This window comes from Leuciscus leuciscus, assembly GCF_965113295.1.
Source record: "Leuciscus leuciscus genome assembly, chromosome: 6".
Classification (NCBI taxonomy): Eukaryota; Metazoa; Chordata; class Actinopteri; order Cypriniformes; family Leuciscidae; genus Leuciscus; species Leuciscus leuciscus.
The window spans coordinates 11852074-11858073 of NC_138730.1; positions in this window are offsets into that span (position 1 = coordinate 11852074).

Here is a 6000-nt window from a genome sequence, read left to right on the forward strand (position 1 = left end):
ATAATAATAATAATAATGAATTAATAAATAATTTCATTTTAATAGTTTCCTGAGGACATTTATGTACAGTAGCTACGAAAAATAGCTACAAAAGAAAAATATTATGTCGGCATATCACGTGTCAGTCCAGTGATGCTATCACGCAACACCGCGTTAGCTCAGAAACTTTCGGACCGGAAGTGGCGGCAGTTTTCCGTAACCGTTAGGTAGCAGCAACAAACAGTTTTCTCCGCTCAAAAATATATTTATTATATATATATATATAAACCTTGACAAAAAGTAGTCAAAAGTAAGAATTTTTGTAAATTTTAGTCAAGTAATTTTGTCCAAAAACTAGTAGGGAATTCACAAGCCTCTCTATAGAGAGCTATACAGGCATCTAGTGGTAACACCATACAATTACATGTTTTATTTTATTTTCTCTCAACAGATGGCGCTAATCTGCCTTCAAAAATTGGATTTAAAAGGCCTAGTCTCTATATTAATCTGAAATTCTGCATTAATTGAATTTTTTTATTTTTTTTATTAGAAATAAAATTCAATGGCAAAAATGGACCATAATTATTGCATTATATCCCTTTACCTTGGTAGTCTGAGTTTGACATGTGACTGTGTTTGGACCTTTTGCCTGCTTACTATTCTCTTCCCTTTGGATCATCCTTGTGTATGGTAACAGATTGGACTGATATTGTGGTTTTGACCTTCTGCCTGGCCTAACGTTTCTGTCCCTAAACCTGCTGTTAATAAACTTTTGCAAATGGATTCTAACACCTCTTCAGCCTCTTCGTTACAGAATACTTCGCCTCAACTGAATCCAGCAGAAGTTTCTAACCTACAAGCGGCTTTCGGCTATCAAAGTGAAGTGTTAAAGGGCTACCAATATCAACTTACTAAACTCCAGTCTGTCAACAAACACCTGACTCATTACATCCAGTCTCTTCCATCGCCCACGCCAAAAATGGTAAGCTTTGCATTACCTGATCAATTTGATGGATGTGTAGAGCAGTGTAGAGGCTTTATTCGTCAAGTAAAGATTTACTTTGATTACCAGGAGGACAAGTTCGTGTCAGATGGTAAGAAATGTGCTTTTATGATGACATTATTATCTGGCAAAGCTATTGACTGGGCTGCGGCAGTTTGGGACATGGATGTACGATTTAGAGCATCTTTTGATTATTTCGTCCAACAACTGCAAGAAGTGTTTGAATATCCCGCTGGAGGCAAGAATATATCGATGCAATTTCTCCAAATGTCACAGGGTAACCGTACCGCTGATGATGCCATCATGTTCCGAACGCGATGCGAGAAGTGGATGGAATGATGTTTCACTGAGAGCTGTGTTCCAACAGAGCCTCAACCCTGATCTTCAGTCAGAGCTGGCTTGTAAAGGTAAGAATTTAAAATTTTCTGACTTTGTGACTCTCACCATAAAAATTTATACTCTGACGAGGCAGGCCCCAAACGAAAAAATGTGAGTATCTCAACACTCCCCACCTGTCGTCTCGCAACCGATGACCACGTCCGCCGCCAAACGAAGCAAAGACGAACCGATGCATTTAGGTCTCTCTCGACTATCTGAGGAGGAAAGAATGAGGCGACGACAACTCCGACTTTGCTTTTACTGCGGTGAAGCCGGCCATCGCAGTCAAAGGTGCCCACACAAGACCCAAACAACCTCTCGGGTAAATATTGAACACTTCTCACTTCTAAATAACAATTCATTCAAGCTCCCTATTAGACTATAGACTGAAGATACATCCATTTCATTAACAGCGATGATCGATTCTGGAACATTTTTGAACCTCATTCATAAAGAGCTAATCAGAAAATATAACATTCCTACCCAACCATGCAACCCTCCTATCAAGATTAAAGCTGTAGACGATACCCCAATTGGAGAGGGGATTACCCATCAGACCAAGCCATTAAAGGGATGATTCGGAGTAAAATCATCCTAGGGTCCTGTGCACCATGATCTCGAGCCAAACACCCCTTGGTTGAACATTATTAAAGTTAGAGCTTATTTCGAGAAATCAGTCGGATGGCTTAGTGCAGGTGCTAATGGATCCTATGATGTATCTCGTAAATTACCCCACTAATAATGCCCAGAATGGTACCAAACGTAGTACCTACATTCTAAGTGGCTCATGCTACTGCTAACCCGGGCGTCGACATCACTTCAGTGGTTTGGGAAAAGCACGTAAAAGTCCTGGCAGAAAGTGATGCATAAGGATGTAGTGCAGTTTTTAAGGTTAATTTATCTTTTTTGTGTCTCTGGAAAATAGTGATCAATGACACTGTATTATGTTAAGTATCCAAAAAATATCTATATTGTTAATGAGGGAATTGTGGACACATCAACGTTTTTTTATTTTTATTGTGGAGTAAATTTTATAATTTTTATTCTGAAGTAAAAAGATAAAATTAGTCTCTTGGGGTAAGATGGGCCACCCAGAATTTGCACAGAAAGCCCAGAGTAGCATGTTGTTACTTGTCAAGCCACCTTTATGTATATAGCGCTTTTTATAATACAGATTGTTTCGAAGCAGCTTTAAATAAATAACAGGAAAACTTGGTCGCGTGCGCGCTGCTACTTCATGAAGAACTTAACCTGGACGAGAACAGAGCGCCATTATCGTCAAATATCAAAAGAAACATTATCGCTTTCAAACATAATAACTATTCATGTCAAATTAAAGTAATACTGTTTGTGCTTTTTAACAGGGCCACAACAGGGTGCGGGATTGTTTTGCACAATTTTAAACGTCCCCAAAGGTTCTGCAGTCACAAAGCAGTAATTTCACACATCTTAACTATATATATATACAGTACTAAGCAATTACACTTGCAACAGAATACATTTGCAGAATACACATACTTTCTGCATAAAATAAGCCTAAAATGCAAAATAACAAACCCAATTAAGGATAGCAAGAGTCATTTTCGAGCACAAACTAACAAAACATTTGAAAATTGTTAAAAAGTTGTAATTTCTGTATACAGTATAAAGAGCTTGTGAAAATGTAAATAATAAATACAATTATAAAATGTTAATATTTGTTAAATAGTTTTATCATATATTTTTGTAATGGGTTTTTGTAAAGTCATAATTTTGTTATAATATTGTTTTGTTTGTGTGTGTTTTTTAACTGCTTGCTATTTACGCACCAGAAAAATGGAGCGCAACTGGTAGAAAACAAAACTAGAGGTATTTCGTATTTCATGGAAAGAGAGCTCGATTGCATACAGAGAGGCCTTAAAAGCTGCTAGATCTGCTTATTTTTCAACCCTATAAGAAGAAAATAAACAAAACCGTAGGTATTTATTTGAAACAGTGGCTAAACTAATGAAAAATAAAGCTTTAAGCCCAGAAGTTTCCAAGCAGCACAGCAGTAATGACTTTATGAACTTCTTCACTTATATGATTGATAATATCAGGGAGAAAATTATAACTATGCAACCGTCTACTACAGTATCGCATCAGGCAGTGCATTGTAGTGTCCCTAAAGAAAAAATGTTATTCATTCATTGCTATAGAAGAGGAAGAATTTGCTAAACTCGTTAAATCATCTAAATCGACAACATGTATGTTAGACCCTATACCGACTAAGCTACTGAAAGAGATGCTTCTAGAGGTCTGTCATTAGGATACGTACCAAAAACTTTTAAGCTGGCTATGATTAAACCGCTTGTTAAAAAAACATAACTTGATCCTACAGAATTAGTCAATTACAGGCCGATCTCAAATCTACCTTTTCTGTCAAAAGATACTAGAAAAGGCTAGCCTGGGTTCCCCCATGCTGCCTTGTGCGCAGCGCAATTTTATTCACGCTGCTAGGCAGTCTGGATTCTATGGACTAGATTTTCGTCTCAGCGAGGGGACCAATCACAGAACGGGGAGGGAGCAGCAAGACGATGACGACGTCTATGCGACACACCGAAGCAGTTTGTTTATATCTATGGATCTAACATGGCAGCAGACGCGAAGTTACCTTTCGATGCAGCCTTAGATAGTGTTCTAAGTAGTTTAGAACGCAAGTTTATTTCGTCTTCTTCCTCGTCGAATTTCTCTCGCTCTACATACGTCATCTGGTATAATTGAAACAATTGGCTATATGAGCTACGTACAGGCGCATTTGATTCGTAGTGTCCAATAAACAGCTCTAGGCATTCGTAAACCACGTCTCAAATACGAGAAAATGAACATGTGGTTCCCAGACCACGTCTCAATGAGAAAGAGGTCTGACGTTAGAAAAGGCGGTATCTTCACAACTATGTTCTTTTTTTAGAAAGAAATGATATCTGCGAGGATTTTCAGGATTTTATCAGGATCATCAGGATTTAGACCATACCATAATACTGAGACAGCTCTCATTAGAGTCACAAATGATTTGCTCTTATCATCCGATCGTGGTTGTATCTCTCTATTAGTGTTACTCGATCTTAGTGCTGCATTTGACACTATCGACCACAACATTCTTTTAAATAGACTCGAAAATTATGTTGGCATTAGTAGAATTGCACTAGCATGATTTAAATCATACTTATCTGACCGTTATCAGTTTTTAGCAGTAAATGAAGAGTGTCTCATCGATCACAAGTTCAGTATGGCGTACCACAAGGCTCAGTACTAGGACCGTTGCTGTTCACTCTGTACATGCTACCTTTAGGACATATCATTAGGAAGCATGGCATTAGTTTTCACTTTTATGCTGATGATACTCAGCTCTATATTTCTTCACACCCTGACGAAACTTATCAATTCACAAAATTAACAGAAAGGATAGCTGATATAAAAAATTGGATGACTAGTAATTTCCTACTACTTAATTCTGAAAAAACAGAGATTCTAATTATTGGACAAAAAATTTCCTCACGTAATAATCTAGAATACTGTCTAACACTTGATGGCTGCTCTGTCAAGTCTTCGTCGTCGGTTAGGAACCTGGGTGTGCTCTTTGATACCAATCTTTCATTTGAAAGTCACGTGTCTAGCATCTGTAAAACAGCATTCTTTCATCTTAAAAATATATCTAAATTACGTCATATGCTCTCAATGAAAAATGCAGAACAATTAGTCCATGCGTTCATGACATCAAGGCTAGATACAGCTGGTCCAAAACGCAGCAGCTCGAGTTCTTACCAGAACCAGGAAATGACCATATTAGCCCGGTTCTGTCAACACTGCATTGGCTCCCTATTAAACATTGTATACATTTTTAAATATTGCTGATTACTTACAAAGCACTAAATGGTTTACCTCCGCAGTCCTTGAGCGAGCTCTTAAAGCATTATAGTCCTTCACGTCTATTGCGATCTCAAAATTCCGGCCAGTTGATAATACCTAGAATATCAAAATCAACTGCTGGCGGTAGATCCTTTTCCTATTTAGCACCAAAACTTTGGAACAATCTTCCTAACATTGTCCGGGAAGCAGACACACTCTGTCAGTTCAAAGCTAGACTAAAAACACATCTCTTTGACCTAGCATACACATAACACATTATAGACTTTTATAATTCAATGTAGGCTGCATAGTTTAGGTCAGCCGGAACTGGGAACACTCCCATTAATCCTGATGTTCTTGTTACATCATAAGAAAGATGGCGTCTACGCTAATATTAGTCTCTCTGTTTAACCGAGGTTTACCGCAGTCTGCCGGATGAAGAACCTGAGCCTGGACATGATGACAACGCAGTCCTGAAGTCTCAACCAGTCTCTCCCTATTTACTGAAGTCAGCTACATTTATATGTATATTTTTGATGTTGAGTACAAATGCAAACATATGACTTATTTGTGCATTAAAATAAACAGATTTTATCTGTGTGTACTGTGTGATGTATTATGATCTTATAAATGTATAATATATTCATTAACTTGTTATTGTATTTCTCATTTTCAGCTGATGTGGCCGCAGATGTTCCTGTGTTTTTTCTTTCATTCAAAAGTTTGGTGCCAGTAAGATTGTTTTTTAAAGAAGTCCCTTTTGCTCACAAAGG